This window comes from Pleurodeles waltl, chromosome 1_2 (assembly GCF_031143425.1).
Source record: "Pleurodeles waltl isolate 20211129_DDA chromosome 1_2, aPleWal1.hap1.20221129, whole genome shotgun sequence".
Lineage (NCBI taxonomy): Eukaryota > Metazoa > Chordata > Amphibia > Caudata > Salamandridae > Pleurodeles > Pleurodeles waltl.
Genome location: NC_090437.1, coordinates 553,576,629 through 553,599,843, shown reverse-complemented (window position 1 = coordinate 553,599,843; position 23,215 = coordinate 553,576,629).

Here is a 23,215-nt window from a genome sequence, read left to right as displayed (position 1 = left end):
GCAGAAGCTGGATTTCCTGAAACCTGGCCAGGACCGTTGCCATTGTCTCCTGGGAGTGGTGGTATGCTCCCATGATGGAGGAGAGGGCCTCGTGGAGAGTGGGTTCCCTTGGCCTGTCCCCCCCCTGTCGCACAGCTGCCCTCCCAGTTCCCCTGTTTCCTTGGGCCTCCGTCCCCTGGACCGTGTGCCCACTACCACTGCCCCCAGGTCCCTGTTGTTGTTGGGGTGGTGGGTTAGCCTGGGTTCCCTGTAGTGGTGGACACACCGCTGATTGACGTGTCCTGGGGACAGAGGTATGGGCCCGCTGGGTGGGTGCTGTGCTGGTGTTCCCAGACGGGGGTAGGTCTGCTGTGGCCTGTGCCTGTCTGAGGGGAACCGACTGTCCAGAGGTCCCCGATGGACCGGGCTGGTCATCTAGATCCAGGGAGGCAGAGCTGCTGTCATCACTGTGGGCCTCTTCTGGGGGTGGAGGGGACATTTGTGGACCCTCCTGCGCGGTGACCTGGCGTTCGGGTCCTGCAGGGGTATAAAAGTATGGTTATTGCTTCTGTGTGTGCCAATGGCGTGCAATGGGTGGGTGCCCGTGTACCCCAGTGCTGGCATTCCTTTGTGGGGGCTGTTGTGACGGTGTTTTGGGGGGGGGGGGCGTGATGGGTATGTGCATTGGGCATGCTTTGGTGATGGGTGTCCATGCTTTGGGGCCGCATGCAGGGCTAAGTTTTGGGATGGGTGGGTTGTGATGGTGAGACATTTGCAAGGGGTAGTTGTGAAGGGGGTGAGGGATGGGGGTATGAGTTGGCATGCATGTGGGGTGGGGGGATGAAGTAGTGAAGATGAGACTTACCAGAGTCCATTCCTCCAGATACTCCAGCGAGGCCCTCAGGATGCAGGATGTTCAAGACTTGCTCCTCCCATGTTGTAAATTCGGGGGGAGGAGGTGGGGGTCCGCCGCCAGTCTGCTGTACCGCGATGTTGTGCCTTGATACCATGGAACGCACCTTCCCCCGTAGGTCGTTCCACCTCTTCCTGATGTCATCCCGATTTCTTGGGTGCTGTCTCACAGCGTTGACCCTGTCCACTATTCTGCTCCATAGCTCCATCTTCCTGGCAATGGTGGTGTGCTGCACCTGTGTCCCGAACAGCTGGGGCTCTACTCGTAGGATTTCCTCCACCATGACCCTGAGTTCAGCATCTGAGAACCTGGGGTGTCTTTGAGGTGCCATGGGGTGGTGTGGATGATGTGTGGGGTGGAGTGTGTAGTGATAGGTGGGGTGCTATTTAGTGGTGTGTTGTGTGAGGTGCGTGGAAGTTCTGTGGGTATTGGTATTGTGTGCCTGTGGATGCTTGGTAGTTGACTGTGGTGTCTCTATCTGGTCCTCGTTCGAAATTGTTGGCCGTAGGGGTTTGTGGGTGATGTGGGTGTGTGTTTTATATTGTATTGTGTGTGTGGGAGTGGTGTGGTGTGTGTGGGAGTGGTGTGTGTGTATGTGTATCAGGTGTGTGTATTTCGAATTGTCCAATGTGGTAGTGTTTTGTAGGTGTATGTGTATTTCGACCGCGGCGGTGTGTACCACCAATAGAATACCGCGGTTGAAAGACCGCCGCTTGGATTCGTGGGTCGTAATGGCATGGGCGTATTTCTGTTGGCGTGACGGTGGAGGTTTGGTCATTGCCAGTTTATCGCTGACCTTTGGTGTGGCGGACTTTTGTGGATGGCGGTATTTTGGCGGTTTGCCTAGTGTGGGTCAGAATGACTGTGGCGGTTTACCGCGACCGCGGCGGTGTTATGGCGGTCTTCTGTCTGGCGGTAAGCGCCTTTTACCGCCGAGGTTGGAATGACCACCTAAGTCTTCACGTTCCAAGATCTTGATTAAGGGGAGACATTCACCATTTTCTAACTCAACTTTCACCACAAAAAACATCCCAGCAGTCCCCTCCCTAAATTGGTATACCTTGTAGTTTCATTTTTGAGTAGTAATCATTTGTGTCCATATCAAAAGTGTTCTCAGCCATTCCCCCACATCAGGGGCAGCAAGTGCTTTCTAATGCATCGCTATTGGCATTTAAAGAGGACAAAGGCTAAGTCAATACATTTATGTATGTGTTTGTCTGTTGGTGTACGTGTTTGCGCCGCCAGTATGCAGGATTCCGGGGCGAGTGGTAATGTATAGTCAGCTATCCCGCTTGTGATTTCTAATATTGTCTCCCAACTGTGCTGAAGTCCCATGTCATGTGGTAAAAACTCACCCCTACATTTCTACAGTGGGGACACCCTAAGGACACCCATGGGAACATTTGCACTGTCCTATGCGGGAGAGATATGTCTGGTGTAAATAGTTGAACTGTGTATATCGGAACAGTCTGTTACGAGATACTTCTTTGATCTGTTGCACCACCTGAATCCATTGTCTATCAGTTAATGGAGAAGACAACACCGTGTCCCACCTTGCCTGTGCGAGCTCCCCAAGTGTTGTGTGTTGCAAAGCCAGGCATATGTTGGTAATGGCATGCCAGGTGCTCCCATATGTATGCAAAGTATGTAATATTTGGGAGTAGGGAGGCTCCACACCCTCTGCCCCATGTGGTCAGTATCTGCCACTGTAGCACATATGTCAAGAAATTACCCACAGGAAGTTTGAATCCCTCCCAGAGTTCCTGGAATGACAGATCAACCACCCTGTATAGATTACCCAGGGTCAGAAGGCCTGTGGTTTTCCAAGCATCTACAACTCCGCCAGCCACAGTAGCCAGACCCAGCATCTGCCACATTGGGACCAGAGGAAAAGTAGGGTGACCCACCGCTGTGTCCCAGCACATATCTCACCCAACACAGGCAGGCCACCTTCATCAGTCTGCTCTCCGCAATGTGCTGGAGTCTTGGTAATGCTAACCATGGGAATAATGGGACTCCATTGAGAACCCTGCCCCCCCTCCCCCCACCAAAGTATCTCTATTCTCATTCGGTGCAATTGCCCAAACCAAGCCACCACAGTGGCCACTGGAGTTGGGCCGCCGCTTAGTACCATCCATAATTGGGTGCACCCAGTCCACCCTCCAACTGTAGTTTCTATAACAAATGTATGGTCACCCGTATTCTACCCCGCTCCAAATTATTTCTGTCAGTAGGCTGGGCACATCCTTGAAGAAGGGCCTAGGTGGATATAACTGAAGAACTTCAAAGTAATATAACAGCCGAGGAAACACTAGCATCTTAGCTATCACAACTGTTCCCACTAGTGACAATGGGAGGGATGTCCAATCGCTAACATCTCTTTTAAATGACTTCACTGTATTCAATCACAAAATGTCTTCCCTTAATGAACATGCAGGCAATTGAAAATGTAGGAAAATTGAATTTACAGCTTTGTTTCATGCCGTCTTTAATCTGATTAGCTGAAGTCGATATTTTCAAATTCATATCAATGGATATGCTTCCTTCGGTAATTTTACATAAATTAAAAGGATAAGAGACAGTGTGCAATAGTGTGCAAAGAGTGCAGATAAGGGGGCATTGGGAATGGAGGTTAGCTACATGAACACCAAGCAGGGATACGAAGGCATCACCCATGGCCCATTCTGCTTAAATGCTGATTTCCTGCAGTCCCATAAATTCTACTCAACGACCCACCTGCCAATCACAGTAAGAGTCCAGATTTGTGGGCTTTTCCTGCCCACCTGCAGCTTCGTCTGAAACCGTAAAAAAAAAAAAGAAAACACACAATAGCAACTGAGACTCCCCCTCTGCACTGCTCCCACCCCCGTCTCCATCCAGGGGCTTGAATCTATTCACCAAGAGCCTTTCACTGCGAGAGCTGAGTCAGAGGCGAGCGATAAATCTCACTTGGCCCTAAGATTCAAAGCACAAGCCAAGCCAATGCAAAACCAGCAACTAAAACACACAATATGTGCAATTCAAAAATATGACCATATTCTCTATGAATATACATATATTTTGCATAGGGTTAATATAGGCAGATTCACTTGTTTCAGGTCAAACATTGTAGGGTTAAGGACAATGAAGTGCAGTAAAATTGTTTGTCCTAGATCACATAGTTTACACTAGTGGAGAATCCAGTATTTCAGTTCACATGCCTGGTCGCACCTTCTATACTTCTGTCACAAAATTTACAGGCTAGGGAATGTTTTGTGCATAGTTGCCTTTTCAGAGCTGAAAGTGAAAACAGCATTCAATATTTTAAATTATATATTATTTGCAAATTATACTAATTACATAATAAACATAACTAGCATTTAATAGGAAATCTTACTAGAAACTAAGGGTAAAGCAAGTTTATTTTTTCCCCGAAACCTTAGCATTAAACTTAGTAAAAGGCACACCAGCAAACAAATATACAAGGATAAAAAAAATACATCTAAGCAGAAAACTCCTTTTACATGTTAATATCGATAGCCTTCCATAACTTAGCAATCAAACATATTTCAGGAGGTTCCCTATACCTCAACCAAGGCAGTAAAGTAGATTAACAAGATGTAGGGTCAGAAAAGGTGGCATGGAGAGTACTTTCAGGTTACAATAGAAAAAAGCTTCTTGCTCTCTGCTAGATTTATTTTAACTTTTAGCTTTGGATTGGGTTAAAACTTCAAGACGGTGGAAGGAGAAAAACATGATCATATCTCTACTGTTTTGGAGCACCTCTTCTTCAGTTTTCATTTTCTTTTACAAAACGTCATAACGGGGATGGGGTGAGAATTGGCAGTGGCCTGGCTTTTCTGTGGCTTGTGCTTTAACTGGAACCAAGCCAGGCCTTTGGTTAAGCCATGATTGAGTTTGCATTGGCTCACCACGTAGTTTCTGCTGACTTTTTCTTAGTTACAATAATTACTAAAGCAGCACAAATCACTGGATGAATCACAGCTACAAGCCGAATCCTTTACAGAGTGCCAAGAGACCAATTATTGTATTATAATTATAGTTATATAGCACCTACTAACCTTTATGGGGCACTGCATTGATTTATGTCAAGTAGCAGGCTGCTTCGGTGCCCAAAGTTAGTGGTTAATCAAGTGGTTATAGGTTAGTGTTAGTTATTGAAACAATCTTTTACCCTCAATTAAACCATTCCATGCATGCACTCTAGTTTCTTTGTGGCAGATTAAATTAATAGTAGTTAGGTTTTATAATTCGTGGAGTATGCGAGTTCATGCAGATGGCCATAGGATTATGAGACAGACCTAGAAGAAATTAGGTACTGTTAGGTTGGAGGGGGTACAACTTTCAAAGAAGGCGGGGTGTGATCTTTGAAATGTTACACATTTACAGAAATACAACAAATTAGATTAAGACAAACATGAATATAAATTAGAGCAGATACAAACATTTACAAGCTTTAGGTCAAGGTCAATTTTTCATGCAGGGTTTAGGAATAATGAGGAGGATTTTTTATATAGCAAGCAATCTGAGGAAGCAAAATATTAGAAAGAAATGACATTTTTGCATATACATAGTCTTATATTATGTATTATTAACCGATGAATGCTATGCAATACATATATCCAGTCACAAAATACAACATTCCTGTCATCAATACTGTTGGACTGCTGCTACCAACTGATGTGCATACTGACCAAGTGGCATTGTTGTATTGCTGTCATCAGCCAAATTAAAATGTATATATCTCTTGGTTGCTTTATTATTGTATTCACCATATACATCAACGTCTCCAGCAAATCTTCATATACTCTAAATGAGCCTTTGTTTATCCTTTATTAAAGTAATCTCTTCAGGTTGTTTCTACAAATATCCAGTGGATTTTAAAATCCGATTCTAGTTCTCCTTTTTAGGTTTTGCCTGCACAGTGCTTGCAAAATATCTTGTAATAAAAAAATAATTCTGAAAAGTCTCTCAGAGCCCGCCCACACGTACCTTTGGTGGCCTCCCACATTGCTTTCCTGTTCTTATTTCTCATTAACACCTCCTACTCTTGCCCTCCAGCTTCCTTCCTGGGCTAATGGGTGTTGATGCCATGGAGCTTGGACCAAGTACTGCTTCTGATTTTTGTTGTGTGCCTACAGAGGCACTTTTTTAAAAATTTCAAACTGGAACACTCCATCAGAGTCCATCGTTTTGTAGGTTGTCTCCACCCACCCCTCCCATCCCACATGCATTCATTGCTTCTTGATTTGTTCCCACAACCTCTTTCCTTCTGTCGCTGCCCTCGTCACTTGCCCCGTCCACAGATCACCCCCTCCCCCGACCTGTCACTGATTTTCCCTTTGTTGCTCTTTCCCTGTTTCCTCCACCTCTTCCCTCTGCTTGCTGCCTCGCACCTTCCCGTGCTTGTTCGTTGTTGTAACATTTTTCATTTTCCATTTTCATCATTGCAGCTTCTCCCTCCCTTACTACACCCGTCGTTTTAGTTTGTCCTGTTGTTGTACTTATGCAGCTACATAATTACAAATGTTATAGCGCTCTACACAAAAATAGTTTTTACTTTCACCTAGGCATACTCATTTTATTGTGGAGATGTACGTTGCAGGTAGACACAAGGTTGGACTCCCGTGGGATTTCAAAGCTCAGGCACCAGGGTCTACATGAAATACAGAGAATCCAGAATACAGATAATCGTGCGATAGGGCACCACTTCTGTGCAAGCACACTGTACAACTTTTGGTAAATACAATCACACAAGGAGTGAGTGATAACAGTTCAGGAGCACTGCAGAGAACTACTGAGGGCGTTTGTAAACTTTTCTCCCATGGTCCAGGTAGAACATCCCTGCTCTGAGGATCAGCAGAAATTTAATGTCAGTCTCCCTATAGCCTTGCGAGGGTAGAAAAATACAGGGCATGTCAAAGCATGACAGATACCTATCCGTGAAAGGCTTTAGGTACAGCACTGTATTAGCCTTGAGGTGCTGTGTGTACAAGATGGCTGTGCCAGGAAGAACCACTGGTTCATTCATGCATGTGAGAACAGCAGCACTGCTGTGAATTGTCTAAAACCAGAGGCAGCACAGAGATTTGTGTTTTAACTTTCACCACTGTTGGCATGTACAAGGTTGGAGGTACTGCTGGAATGTGGGTGTCACTGGAAGCACTGCTTAGGTGTGGTTGTGTGACACATGTGGTGCTGTCAAGAACTGTATTTCTGGAGATATCCCTGGGGGGTTGGAGGGGATGTTGAGGCATTGCTAGGATGTGCCTAAATGAATGCAGTGCTAAGATGGGTGTGACTGTTGTCACTGCTGGGACATGTAGCACTTGGTTCACTAGTGACATATGCAGGATAGCTACACTAATGAAATATGCATGACTGCACACACTTGTAAAATGTGTTGAGTTTTAAGTTGAGTGTTGGTAGTCAGACCTTTCGATGTATATCTATACACTTACAACTAGCACTAGAAACTAAATTTGGGTGCCACAGAGTAGTGTGCAACCTGTCTGCACAGCATGTCAATGTCTCGTCAGAGGTAGTAAGCATTATATAAATTCATAATACAGTAAATCAATATACATTTTAATATTGAAATCTACTTTTCCTAGCAGTGTCCTTCTTAACCATACAACAGTTCAGTAAAAAAAGCTGGGAGATGAGCTATACCAGTTTTTGTTTATTATTATTTTTTCATAAATTGCTTATTTAAAACCACTGGCATTTTGCAAAAACAAAATCAAAATGATTACTGTGAAGGACCAGTTTTGTTGCACATCCGGTGGTTTATTTTTGTAAAGTTTAGTATATAATTGTTGCTGTTTTTAACATTATTCCAGTTTTCCAGATGGCTGTTTTGCAGTTCCTCTAGTTCAATTGTCAACCATTGTCAGCTGTCACAACTGGCAACAAAAAAACATCTCACAAGCTTTATCAAGGCTTGCTCTCTTAATTTGTTCATTGTTAAGTAAATTCAGTGAAAAACTAATCTCTGGGCATGTCATCTCTAATGTTCGTATTGTGAGCTGAGATTAACAGTACCCGCAGACCATAACACAAACTCACATAATATCCACCTTTAGAGGGGCCCAGTGGTAAGTGTTTTTACTGAATTTACTGACTGACAAACAAATCATGATAAAAGTGACAGATTAGATGGTTATAGCAACATGAGCAAAACATCTGTCGGCTGTCAAGGTTGATATTAAAACAAGAAAAATTGGAATCCATTATCTAGAAAACTGTTTCATTAAATAACAATAGATGTAAGCCTCCAAGATGCCAGGGAATTTAAAATAAATAAATACATTAAAAAAATTGTGGGGGGTGGCTACCAACCAGTATGGGCATGGTTATGCCCCCACCCCAACAGAAGGGGGTAACAGTTTTCCAGCTCTTCCCCCGCACACTAAAACATCTTATCAAATGGTAAGCAAGAGGGCATTTGATTATTTGGAGTTTTGGTTTTACACTTGGGCCATGAGCGCTTGTCTAACTCTCAAAACCATCCCACTTGGAATGGTGAGGGCTGCACGTTTTGGACTTTGGGACGCTGCCATGTAACAAATCTAGGAGAACTAGAAACATCTGAAAACTGAACATCTGGGTGAGTCCAGGGTGGTGTGCTTCACATGCACCCTGCACCATTTTCTTACCCATAATGCCCTGCAATCCTCCAACTTTGCTTGAAATGACACATTTTTGTGATGGAACTTTCTGGAATCTGCAGGAATCCACAAAATCCCTACCTCCCAGCATTGTCACATCTATACCAATAAAAATTCTGCTCCACTTGTCATCCTAAAAATGTTATTTTTTTCTCCAAACTGCCCTTTTGGACCCGCTTTAGTTCCCCCTCATTTTTTACATGCTTTTGGCTCTTCCCCGTCACAGGCACTTGGCCCACCTACACAAGTGAGATATCATTTTTACCGGGAGACTAAGGGGAATGGTGGGTGGTAGAACATTTGTGCTGGTGTGGTGATCCCACACAGATATGTGGGAACATTTTGATTTTTTAGCTAAATTTGAGGTTTGCTGAGGATTCTGGGTAAGAAAACACTGGGGGATCCACACAAGTCACAACTCTCTGGACTCCCTCGGGTATCTAGTTTTCAGAAATGTTTGGTAGGTTTCCCTAGATGGCTGCTGAGCCCAGGACCAAAAAAGCAGGTGCCCTCTCTTCCCCTACAAAAACAAGTACTTTTGTATTTTATAATTTTGATGTGTCCACATAGTGTTTTGGGGCGTTTCTTGTTGTGAGCACTAGGCCTTCCCACACATGTGACGTACCATTTTTATCAGGAGACCTGGGGGACCGCTGGTAGAGGGAAGTTTGTGGCTCCCCTCAGATTCTAAAATTTTGCAGCACCGAAATGTGAGGAAAAGGTGTTTTTTTTGGCCAAATTTTGAAGTTTGCATAGGATTCTGGGTAACAGAGCCTGGTGAGAGCACCACAGGTTATCCCCCCTAGGTTCCCCCCCAGGAGTCTATTTTTCAGAAATGTCCAGGATTGCTAGGTTTTCCTAGGTGCAGGATGAGCTAGAGACCAAAATCCACAGCTAGGCACTTTGCAACAAACAGGTCTGTTTTCTTTGGGAAAATGTGATGTGTCCGTGTTGGGTTTTGGGGCATTTCCTGTCGCGGGCAGGAGGCCTACCCACACAAATGAGGTACAATTATTATTATTTTTTTTTTTTAAATCACGAGACTTGGGGGAATGCTAGGTGGAAGGAAATGTGTGGCTCCTCTCAGATTGCAGAACTTTCTGTCACTGAAATGTGAGGAAAAAGCAGGTTTTTTGCCAAATTTTGAAGTTTGCAAAGGATTCTGGGTAACAGAACCTGATGAGCCTCACAAGCCACCCCATTCTGAACTCCCCTAGGTGTCTAGTTTTCAAAAATGTATAGGTTTTCTAGGTTTCCCTAAGTGCCGGCTGAGCTAAAGGCCAAAATCCACAGCTAGGCACTTTCCAAAAAACAAGTCAGATTTCAAGGTAAAAATGTGGTGTCCATGTTGCTTTTCCTGTGGTGGGCATTAGGCCTACCCACACAAGTGAGGTACCATTTTTATCAGGAGACTTGGGGGAACACAGAATAGAAGAATAGGTGTTATTGCCCCTTTTCTTTCTCTACATTTTTTACTTCCAAATGTAACACAGTGTGTAAAAAAGATGACTATTTGAGAAATGCCCTGTAATTCACATGCTATTAAGGGCACCCCAGAATTCGGAGATGTGCAAATTACCACTGCTTCTCAACACCTTATCTTGTGCCCATTTTGGAAATACAAAAGGTGTCCTTGATACCCATTTTTCACTCCATATATTTCACCAAATGAATTGCTTTATACCCGGTATACAATGAAAACCCATTGCAAGGTGCAGCTCCTTTATTTGCTCTGGGTATCTAGGGTTCTTGATGAACCTAAAAGCCCTAGATATCCCCTCAACCAGAATAGTCCAGCAGACGTAACGGTATATTACTTTTGAAAATCTGACATTGCAGGAAAGTCAGAGAGTAAAACATGGCAAAAAATGGCTGGGTTTTTTTTCACCTCAATTTCAATTTTTTCTTTTTATTTCAGCTGTTATTTTCTGTAGGAAAACATTGTAGGATCTACACAAATGACCGCCTTGCTGAATTCAGAATTTTGTCTACTCTTCAGAAATGTTTAGCTGTCCGGGATCCAGCATTGGTTTCACACCCATTTCTAAAACAACGAGTGACAGATGGAATGCTGAACAATGTCAAACAATCACCCCCAGTACAGAGATCTGGGCCTAAATCCATTGTTTTTTTTGCCACCCATGCCATTCCAGTTTGGACCCAGCCATATGCAAATCAGTCTTGACCCCGCTCCCCATGGGAACAGTCCAGCCTGAACTGCCAAGCCAGGTCCTCTCTGGACCGGAAACAAGCATCCTGGGACAGGGTTCAGGGTATCACCCTTCATCAGCCAGGATAGCTTGATTCCAGTGGCATGGGGGAGCAAGGGACCCACGTCTGGGCATACCCTTCCCACTGGGGGCGACAAACGCAAAAAGAACAAGTGACAGACGGAATGCTGAACACCCATTTCTGTCACTAACTGGAAGGAGTCTAAAAGCACAAAAAATAGTACAAATGGGGTATGTCCCAGTAAGATGCCTAAATTGTGTTGAAAAGTGTGTTTTTGTGATTCTAGTCTGCCTGTTCCTGAAAGCTGGGAAAATAGTGATTTTAGCACCATAAACCCTTTGTTGATGCCATTTTCAGGGGGGAAAGAAAAAAAAACAAAGTAAAAAAAATTATTCTGCAGCCCTTTTTAAAAAAAAAGAAAATATATATTTTGCCTTCTTTTGGCTAACTTCTTGGTCTCCTCCAGGGGAATCCACAAAGTCTGGGTACCTCTAGAATCCCTAGGATGTTGGAAAAAAGGATGCAAATTTGGTGTGGGTAGCTTATGTGGACAAAATGTTATGAGGGCTAAGCGCAAACTGCCCCAAATAGCCAAAAAAAGGCCTGGCACCTGAGGGGAAAAAGGCCTGGCAGCGAAGGGGTTTAAACCGGGGAGGGGAGAGAACCACGACCACCTAGACCCCTGTTCCTTGTCGCATTTTACTGAACTCTAGTTCCCAGAAAGCAAACCCCACCCCACACTTTCATGTCCTAAGGGTTGGTGCATTCAAGGAATCTTTTATTATGGCTTGTAGGGCACAACTCTTCACGCTGACACTTCAATTCCCACAGTGCACTCACATGAGTTTTAAGCAAAGGTTACAAAAATCTGTTTTTCAGAGGTGGGCTGAAAAAGAAGCAGTCATGTGTTAGAACAAACGAGGCGTACTGTGCGGAGAGCACAGAGACACCTTCTTCTACACAGAGAAGGAACAGGGTCTACTGAAAAGGTATTGTGTGAGCATAGACCATTCTATGCCATTTGCAGAGCTTTTCCAGTCCTACCCTTCCCTTTACAACTCATTATAAATAATGTTGTTAGCTCGCTTTAACTGACCAAAGACTATAACTCCCAGAATGCATTGACTAGTTTAATAAACTCACAGGACTGGCGATGTAGAGTCACAGGAAACCCTGTCTATTACGACATATGATCTTCTCTCGTAGGGTAGAGGGACTGGCCTTCATGAACAAAGGGGAAGGGGGTGGGGGAGATCACAACAGATCAATGTCTCCAAACAATTCATGGTGAGTGTTGTAGAGCATAGCATATACTTCAGGTGAACTCTATAAACATTGCTTGTGTTATGGCCTTATGAGAATGTCACTATGATCTCTTTGGGTGAGCTGTAGCGTCATGTCTCCTGCCCTTTCCTCGCACATACTTTACAAGCTTCCAGTGACGCTTCTCACAAACCCAGCTTCTTTCTCTTTCTCGCTCCTTGCCACATCCTCCTTCATCTGCTTGAGTCCCCCAGCTTGGCTTTTTTACATGACCCCCAGGGGCAGGAAAAGTCAGTCTAATTTTTTCACCAAAGACTTATTGACCTTAAAACCCAGCTCCTTAAATGTTTGTAAGGCCCTTCTTATGACAATAACAATAAACCAATGTGACCTTGTGTGATGTAACTGGTGCTCATGTAAAGTGCTCCACAACCTTTGGATGAGATTTGCGGTACATAAAACTTAAAAAGCAGCAAGTGTTGGCAAAGCCTACAGATTTTGCCTCTGCAAAGCCTATCGGTTTTGTCACTGTTTTTTGGACATGTTACATAGCAGTGCAAGCTGCTATGCAGCATGTTTTAATATTTAAAAAAAAAAACAGTTTGACACGGTCAACGCTGCACCGGCATAGCTTTTTTTTTTTTTTTTTTTTTTTAAACAAAAAAAATGTAAACCATGTTGTACAACAGCTTGCGTCGCTGTGCAACATGTCTATGCGTTGACCGCGTCATGCTCAGTGCTTAATTTGTGCTTGTTGTAACCGGTGCTAAGCACCGGTACTTATTTTACAGGGCCGGGGCTTATTTTTCTGCCTCAAGCATTTATTGCGAGCAAAAGACACATATGGGAAAGAAGAAGGAAGAGAAACACGAAAAAGCTTCACAACGGGAGAAAGCAGAAAGCTGCAAGAGTAAGCTGAAGGGGCAAGGAGGGGCTTTAAATGTATTGAAAAGGCCCAAGATGGCTTCAGGATTACCCTGCCTCAGTATTCCATATTCGCACATTTTATTGCAGCAGCCGCATGAGGAGGGCTTTGAGCACCGGCACGTTTTTATTTACAAATTAAGCACTGGTCTTGCTGCTTTAAGATATGCTGCACAGTTTCTAGCACTGCTTTGTAACATATATAAAAAGCACTGACAAAAACAAGAGTTTACAGAGGCGAAACATATTGACTTTGCCAATGCCTTCTTTAGCAATATTCAAACGGCAGCAGGGGAACTTAAGTGAACTGGAATATGTGATACATCAATTTGAAAACAACCAACAGGTATTTCCAAGGGACGAGATTCACTCTAATGTCTTTTACATTAAAATTGTATTCTACGGGTCTCCGGGAGGGAGGAGAATAAATTCTCTGTAAAGCTGTGTTTATTTATCCCCCTTCAGCACTGGATTCTGTTTCCTATCTAGAAACAAAAGGTGCTAACACGCTCTCATTTGCAGATTGGTTACCTTTCAAGCAGCTCATCCCACCTGCGCCATCTGTTGACACCTCCATAGCAAAATCCTTCCTTGGCTGCCTGTCACTCCACGATAAAAATCCTTCCTTTCTTTGAGTTCTTTCGACAGCATTGTTTTCACTTCCTTAGAACCTAGCCTGCTTTAATACCCATCATCTGCCCGGCTCATTCATCTTTCCGCTTTGTGTTTGCTGGGCCCGGTAGAAACATCTCTCCTGATGCACATCTTGCTCAAACTTGTCAGCGTCTCTGCGTTTATCCAACAGGAAGGAATGCCGCAGCCCCACCCTCCCAATCGGAGCAAGCTTTTCATCAACACAGTAATTAGTAATTTATCTTTTATTTCAAGTGTTGTTTACTTATTCATCAAGGTCTGTGCTCACCTGCGTTCACCATGTGTTATCGCTACAGAATAATGACTGCAATTAAAATGTTGGGTATGCTGTACCATGAGGCGTTTCAACTATTGCTCAGAGCCAATGCAGAATTCAAAAACGTTATTTTCTAATGATTTTCGTTGTCACTAGCAGCTTTTGGAGTAGTCGTGTACTCGATGGCGAGCAAGGGCTCCCCCGGCTCTAATGCATACCTTGGCAGCAGAACTGGCCTTTTTAGGTGTAATTGTATTTTTATAGCGCCTACCACCCTTGACAAGATGTCGAATGTGTGTTGGAAAAATAGAAGGGGTAGGAGAAAGGGACGGGGTGAGAGGCATGAGTTAAGAGAACCGTGAGGAGAAAAAAACACTCACATGGTAAACACGGATGCCAGACGCCGCAAGAAACAGAGGTTAACAACAAAAACACTTTTCTTGAGAGCCAGGTCAGAGAGAGATTGCTGGAGACAACTCTTGCGCCAACCTGAAGGTCGAAGCTCAGGGTATGGCCATAGTTCGCCCATGCTAAACTCTAGGCCTGCTTGTGGCGCCACACCCCGACTTTGTATTTAAAAAAAAAAAAAAGTCATTAATTGGGGAGCAGTAGATCACGCATACCCCTGTGCTCGGGGACCACCGCGCCCGCTGCACTCTTGATATTTATGCCCTTGTACGTACTGTAAACGTGGGCTGACGCCAGTATGTGATGATGTACGTGAGATCTGTTCGCCTGTTTGTATGCAAACCCCAAGTGCGCTCCAAGAGGCCGCCAGCCGGACAGGGGTGCGATTGTTCCTTTAATTGGCGACTCTGTAATTATTGCGCTCGCAAGTAAAAGTCAGCTTTCCCCCGAGCCCGAGCTTCGTTATACCGTGTGATTCACAAAGCCGTCGTGATTAGCCTGCAGAACCCGCGTCCAAGGGCCAAGCGGCAGCAGCCACGAACCTGCTGCAGCCGGAGGGGCAATTTAATTACACTGCCTCTGACAGAGACCAACCCATTAGGGCATTGCCGTTGCCACCAGCCATTGACACCTACGTGCTAATGAGTAAGTAATTAACGGCTGGCATAGGCAGACACGCATGGCTCGGGACCCGCAGTCACCACTGCCCAAATGTTACTAGGTATTGTTTTCTCCGAGTTAGAGAAAGAAGTCAGAAAATAAAATCTTTTAGGCGGCAAGAGCAGACGTTGAGATTTTAGGAACCTGTGAGTTGTGAGACCAACGGGGCTTACTGTGTTGATTCGCTTTACAACACTTTCTTGAATGACACCTATTAGCCAAGCATGTTGAGGACATTGTTATTTCTGTGGCATGACGAGCGCAGTTCTGCAAGTATGGATGAATTAGGAGCATCTGGCGACGGGATAAATTAATGGGCTAAGTGCGTCAGACGCAATATAGATGTGCACTAGCATAAAAAGTTCCAGGCCAGGTACCCCACAGTATTGGAGGCCAGGCTTTTCTAAACACTTCCGGTTTAGCATCTAAAGGTACGGAGACACAGGCGGCCGATAAAGTACTTCAGTTACTTATCAGTACACTCTTTTAGTTAACGGATTTTTTCTCATTACATTCTTTATAGTTTTCAGGTGAGTTTCCACATCTTAATAGCTACCAGGGTTGCATATCTTTTATACTATTTGAGTTACCAGAAACCATAAAGCCCCCTCCTCATCTGGTAATGAACATAACGGGTTTTCTACCCTGCAGACCTTTTGAGTTCCCTTCAGTCTATGACGACAGGGTAATCATTTCAAGAGGACGTCAGGTAAGTGACATTTAAAGTAACTAATCAACATTTTACCTTCATTTCTCGCTTTATCGTCCTAGCATTACAGATTTGAGGATTAACACAGAAAACCAACTAATTGAGTTCTTGTTGTCCCCACGCAGAGCCACCACGTGGCACAAAAGCCGAATACGCCACAGGTGAGAGTAATTAAACATACATTTAATGTATTCCTGCTGACTAAGCCATTGAACTAACCACTGTGATCCAGTGACTGAGAGTCACAGTAGAATGTTTTATTAGTCTTCAGGCAGTACCAAAATAAACAGACAATTTAATGAAAGACGAATGGCCAGTTGCTAGTCCATACCAGAGTGATCCCCTCAAACATACTTTGATGAACAGACTAGTCTGACTATTTGCAGATTTGCGAGGTCTGTAAGACAAACGCACAAAGCCAGTGTTACAGGAACCAGAAAATATCTCCAGCATTTACAACCGGGCTGCAGAAACAGCACAGACCACAGGCTTGTGTCTGAGCGGCAGTGACTACCGCTCAGACCAATCCTGACACTGATTGCATGCTATGTTTAGCATGTAAGCAGCTCCAGGATTGCTGGGGAGCCTGTTATGGTGTCCCAGGACACTAGAAGAGGATCAAGGTGGCAGGAGGCAGCAGCACGAGACAAGCTTCACTAGGTAAGTGGTTGATTTTCTTTTTAAAGAAAATTTTTTCCCCTGTCGTTCGTCCCCCCCAACCCTTCCTTGACATATGCGGTATCCACCACTGGTGTCTGTCCTCCACAGCATTCACTTAATTTACTTAAAAGATGGTGACACGATTTTCTATCTGGACCGCCATATGTGCAGTTAAGGGTCCAACAGAGATTAGCAACTCGATTAAGGGTGGTTATACCCCCTGCATTGCCAGTGCTGCCTCCCAGAGGCGCAACACCCATTGGGCTAAAAGAGTTCTCACCTCCCCCTTGAATCCCCCCTATTTGCTGCCGTAAGAGGGTCTGGCTGGGCTGCAGCAGACGGACAAAAGGTCACTCTTATCCTACTTGAAGTCGGAGAGCCATTTATAGTTTTACTGGCCTCTGTTTAGTTTTTCGTTTTTTTTGGTTTTACTTTAAAAAACGTAGAGAGTCACCTAGGCTTATATAAGGTGTCCTGGGGGGTATGTTTAAAATAGTGACCCCCAAATGTCAAACAGCAAGTGTAGCAATCCAGGGACTGGCCTGTGTAACATCCTCGGCAACACCCCGTCCGCCTGGGACGACTCCTGGTGGCCCACGGCCCTCGGCACCGCACCGACCCCCACAGACCACGCCCGCAACCTCGGCTTCATCTTGGACCCTCTTCTCACCATGACCAAGCAAGTCAACGCCGTGTCCTCCGCCTGCTTCCTCACCCTCCGCATGCTCCGCAAGATCTTCCGCTGGATCCCCGCCGACACCAGAAAAACCGTGACCCACGCCCTCGTCACGAGCCGCCTGGACTACGGCAACACCCTCTACGCCGGGACCACAGCCAAACTCCAAAATCGCCTGCAACGCATTCAAAACGCCTCGGCCCGCCTCATCCTCGACGTACCCCGCAGCAGCCACATCTCCGCACACCTGAGACACCTGCATTGGCTCCCAGTCAGCAAAAGGATCACCTTCCGACTTCTCACCCACGCACACAAAGCCCTCCACGACAAGGGACCGGAATACCTCAACAGACGCCTCAGCTTCTACGTCCCCACCCGCCTCCTCCGCTCCTCTGGCCTCGCACTCGCTGCTGTCCCTCGCATCCGCCGCTCCACGGCGGGTGGGAGATCTTTCTCCTTCCTGGCGGCCAAGACCTGGAACTCCCTCCCCACCAGCCTCAGGACCACCCAGGACCACTCTGCTTTCCGTAGACTCCTAAAGACCTGGCTGTTCGAGCAGCGATAACCCCCCCTTTTCCCCTAGCACCTTGAGACCCGCACGGGTGAGTAGCGCGCTTTATAAATGTTAATGATTTGATTTGATTTGATTTGATAACATGCATTGCATGCTTCCATTAAAACAAAAGCAAAAAAGGAAAGCTACAGTCAGTATGAAATTATGGCAAAGCAAGTAATGATGATAATATTCTGAAAAGAGGTTTGCTTTCCAAAGATAAAGAAAAAGGCATGTCACATTAGAAAATAAATCCTAATAGTAGTCTGAATGTTTTTTTTTTTAGTAATGCAAGGACAATCATAACTAATAAATGGCACTATTTTGACTTGAATTGTACAAAATATATTTTTCATTCTGGCATTGGATCGTAATTAGTACACATAATGTGATGATACATGTGGGTTAAGGTGACCACATTTGCATTTTCTTCAAAATGCTAATAATGTTTGCATAAAGTTGGCTCCTTATCTTGAGTAGAAATTGGACGTGAGGGCATGCCTTGTGTACAAGAGCCACACAAGAATCCAGTGGTAGATTGGTTTGAGAAAAAATGTACCTCTACTGTGTTTTTACTCTCCCTGTAAGACATTTTATGCTCAAAACCAGTGTTCTGTGGGCACAAATTTAGTACAAATTTGCACTCATGAATTGGAAAGAAATTTAGCAAAATTTGCTTAAACACAAAATTTGTGAACTTAACAAGTGTTAGCTTATGTAACTAAAGTTGTGCCAAGGCCTAACATGGGTATATAGTCCTCTGTTGTGACTTTTGCAGAAATCTGTGCCTACCCTATGGGGCAAAATTATTAATTTCAGCAGGGGCTTCACAGCCTTTCATCCTTCTTAATTTTTATAAAATGTGTATCAAAGAATGGACAGCAGGATTCTGCTTTAGCAAATGCCACGTAAAGCACAAGTCACAACTGTGCAATCATGAAACATGTTTCTTTGGAAGTTAAGGTTGCAAAGGAACAAAGTACAACACATAGCAATTGTTGGCAAAGCAAATAGGTCTGGCGTTGTCCACCAATCCTTTGAATTTGTCAATGCTTGTTTTGTTTTGTAATGTTTTTGTGAAACTTTTTGTTGGGTAAGCTGCTGGACAATTGTCAATTTATTTAAAAAAAAATGGTTAACAGCTAATATGTTTGGGTCTCAAAAGCACACATTGCCATAGCAGTCCCTGGCACTGAATGGAACTACTGTGAAAGAGCACAATGTCGATGCTCGCAGTGAAGTTAGCAAATGGCTAACGTGGGCTGACCCATTGTTCCATGCTCTATGCTATGGTGAGCAGAAGAAATAAGAATAAAACAACTGACCAATAGATGAAGATAGATGCTTGAAAGCCCCTACAAGTAAGTGTATCATATCTACATTTTAGTAAAATCGAAAGGTGTTGTCTAACAACCAGACCTAAAAAAAGAAAATATTTCATAAGAATTTAAATATATCAGATAAAATGGATTTAAAAAAATGTGCCTAGTCAAGTCATGTTTTTCTGGTGTACTGCTGAATATGGAAAATTAGGTATTCGGAGGGCACTACTACGCGTTATTTTCAAAATGGTTAGCCTAGAATATGGTGGCGATTGAAAGAAATTAGGTTGTGAGCCAGGGAACAGAGAAGAAAAGAAAAACAGGAGAGAGAAGAGAGTGACAGAAGAAAAAGTTAAAGATACATAGAAATGAGGAGAAAGATCGAAAAAGAATGAGGAAAGTGATGGGATGTGAATAAATAAGGAGAGTGAGAGAAAGAAATAACAGAAGGAATGCATTCAGAAAAGAACAGACAAGGAGAGAACAGATAATGTTGGAGAGATGAGGAAATGAGGGTAAAAACAGAAAGACAAGACTCAAAATTTTAAGTGAAAGAAAGTGGGGATACATGAACAAATGGATAAAAATATGGAGGTCATGCAGAAAATGTAAGAGAGGGAGAAAAGGAGAGAGACAAAGTCTGAAAAGGGATGGGCAGAGAAAAGAAAAACCAAATATAGAGCTACAGATAAGAATGTTGGGTAGAAAGAATAAGAATAAGAATGGCACTCCAGAGGAAGAGGGGCAGAGACTGAAGAGAAAATGAAAAAGGATGAGAGGGGGAGATGTAAGGGTGAAGCAGCAGTAAAAACAGAAGGTAAAATGGAAGGGAGAAAATGAGGGAAAACAGTGATACAGAAACAGTTTCAGCAAGACAGACTAGAAAGGGAAGGCAAGCACCAGTGAGAGAAAATAGGCACCAAGCAGAAGAGACTCAGTGCAGAGAGAGGATTAGTTAAAGGGAGTAAGAGAATTAAGAGGAGAGAGAGCTAGAGAAGAGAGAAACAGAAGAAAGAGAGAATGTCAATGAGATATAGCCTGTCCAGCTGATAAGAAAGAGACAGCCTTTTGCCAAGAGGCACTTCAAATTACACATCTGGATCTATTTTGGGTCAATATTTATTACATGCAAAAAGTAAGTATCTTAAAGCTTTGTCAGTTTTATACTAGCGAGGTATTCCAAAAGTACTCTTTTATCAAGCATTTTGTACCAACTATGAAACAGTTTGATTGGGAAAGATCCTTTACTCGTGTGCTCTTTAAGACCTTACGCTATGATTATTAGACTAGTATTGCTGGCCAAATTTTCTTTAAAGGGACAATCTTGTTCTTTAGTTTCAGTATATTTCTTGCACAGTAAACATTACCTCACTTGTAAACTCTAAGGCCTGTGATTCTTTTTATCAGCACATATTTATCACACACAATACAACATGAGTCACCCAGTTGGCTAAGCATTGCCACCTCAGCAAGGCATCCACATTGTTACCTTCATACCTTGCCCCACAATAAATGGACACATTAGACACACTCTCTGAAGTCATCACACACAGCAAGGCACCAAAGCGTAATCGTTGACACCTCAACAGCATGAAGACCAATGAGGTGAGAGGAAGGGCTATGTGGGTACAGGGTGAGCAAGGAGGGGGCCTCTGCAAATCACACAATCACATTACCCATTTTTTCCCTCAGCTCTTTAGCTCCCTCATCAATCCCCTTTAATAGCTTCCCCTTCTCCACCCTTCTGCTTTCAGCCTTCCTATCCTCTGCCAAATAGCCTTTCCTCACACTGTCACCTCAGAAGTTAATTGCCCCTAATCTGTTGGCCCTCATCTCTTCACCTACCTAACCATGTCCTTTCAACCCTTCCCAATACAAACCTAGTGAGACCGATAGATATAGAAAGAGACAGAAAAGAAAGGGAGAGAACTAGAGAAAGAGAGCGAAGAGAAAGAGGGATGGAGGGGAGGAAGATGGGAGTGTAAAAGGGGAAATAGTGGTAATTGGGAGGGGAGGAAACAGGAGTACCAGAAAAGAGAGACCAGGAGAGGATGAGACCAGATAGAGGGAATGGAGAAGTACGAATGTGAATTGAGTGGTCATCTCTCAACACTCTGGTTTCTCACTGGACAGAGAAAATATCCTTCATTAAGTGACTGACCAACATGGAAGGAAGGAAAATTAGATAATGTGAAGCAGGAGAGCAGGTCAAGATGAGAGTGGGGAAGGAGCTAGCCATGTTTGGTGACAGGGAGAGGAATCGGAGCTTGACATAAAGACACATTGAGTTTTTCAAGATATTCAAGGGCAGGCTCTATCATGCCACTCAGAGGCAATAAAATGTCTATATGCTGCACAAAATGAGCCTTCCTAACAGTCATATTCAGTTGAGGGAGAGATAACTTAGTTTCTAGAAAGACCGATACCACAAGGTTTAGAAAAGCTAAATCTTTCAGAAGGGTTTACAGCGGTTGACGGGAAAGGATTAGATTAGCAGGCAGTGCATGAAAAGAATAGTGACAAATACATGTAATTACTGTTTTGGAGTACTTGCTTCCTACACAAAACTCTACATCTGAAAATCAAATGTCTTTGTGACTCACTCTATTGCTCACACTGATGGCTCCAATTTGCCCAAAACTTTTTTTTGGTTTTGTTTCTGATTTTCCCCACTACTCCTTTTTCAATAATTGTTATGTTACTTGTGAGCCTTTCTCTAAGAAGTCCTAGTTCATGATCCCTTTGCTTCAAAAAATAAATCGACAGAAAACACTCACAATGCCATTTGTAAAACTATTTGTACAAATTCTAGAAATAGTTGCAGCTAGTAGCCAAATTATGCTTTATGCACTGCTTCCACTTATTTTCACAAAGAGTACTATTATTTATTATTCTTCTTTAACCACTGCTCAGGGTACGTTGTAAAGTTCTATGCTGGGACAGCACCATGGAAGCTCATGCTTTGTGCTTGTGTTTTGTGCTTTATGCATGTTTCTTCATACAATAACGTTTCAAATGTGGGTAAGATTTCAATCTGGAGGGACAAATCGTATCAAAGCCAAGAATACTGAATGTAAGGTGTAACACTGAGTTATCATGTAGTACCATGGAGTATATATTCCAGTTTCTATCACTTATATTGCTTGCCCTTGGGGCACCCTTCCACAGAACAGCAAGAAAGTTTTGTCCTTCACTAACACCCCGTCATGAAAGTAGTGTAAAGGAATTATATGCAAGTGCAGTATGAAAATACTTAAACAATTTTTGCCTCATCTGTGCTACCTGTCACCAGTTTTCCAAAATTCCTTTGGGGGAAAGATGGTCAGATATTTGGCCTAGTGTGTTTTAGAATAAAATATCACTTATAATGCCAGACACTAGAAAAAGATTCCACATCCTGTCGGGTCTAGTGGCTCAATATATTTTAAAATACAACATTTGCTAAGTTTCCTTCCTAATATTCATTAACGGAGAGCCCAGCATCTCCTGTAAATGTTATCAAACGGTTTTGCTGAGGTAATTCCTACTGCTTTGGTGTGCTTTAAAAATACTGTTCACCACATACTGTCCAGGTAAATGCCTCCTCCCATCACTCTTACACATTTGCCCAGGACAGTGAAAGAAGGCCCCAGAAGTATTTTCTATTAAGTTCTGAAGATGGCCCTGTCCCCACTGTTTGATATCTTAGCCTCCCTCCCAAAGTTAGTCTAGTTGTGGCCCTACTACCTCCTATTTAACAGACTGCCATGTAAACCATGACCAACTGTAACAGAATCACAATACATGTCCTTGATACGTTGGGATAAAATCTCACAACATATAACCAAGACTTTTCATGTGGCTCATTGTGATGTCCTTTTAATCTGAGGGAATGTTTCATGGAGCCACATTCCAAGGGGATGCTAGGAGATGTTGCTGGAGTCACTGGGAACAGTTAATATGGTGCTTGGAGTCAGGGATGCTGCAGAAGAGACATGGGACCAGAGTCACTGGAAAAAGGACTCAAGGGTACTGAGCAAATTAGAGCAGTTTCTGTGAGGTAGAGTCATGGTGCCTGGGAGTGTCACAGAAAGAAAGGTCATCTGGCAAATATGTTTTGCCATCACAATTTTCCGAGAATGCAGGGCTTAGCTGAAAAACATGGTGAAAACTAGCAGACATCATGGAGAATAAACCAAAATAGTGTGAATGTTTTCTGCATGTGCCACAGAGTTATTTCCTCCACCACAATGGTAATTTGGAAAACACATTTCCTGACCATACTAAACAAACTCTTAAAACAGCCTTTTAATCCCCAAAGCGATGATAAGCTTGACAGGCAGTCATTGAAAAACCT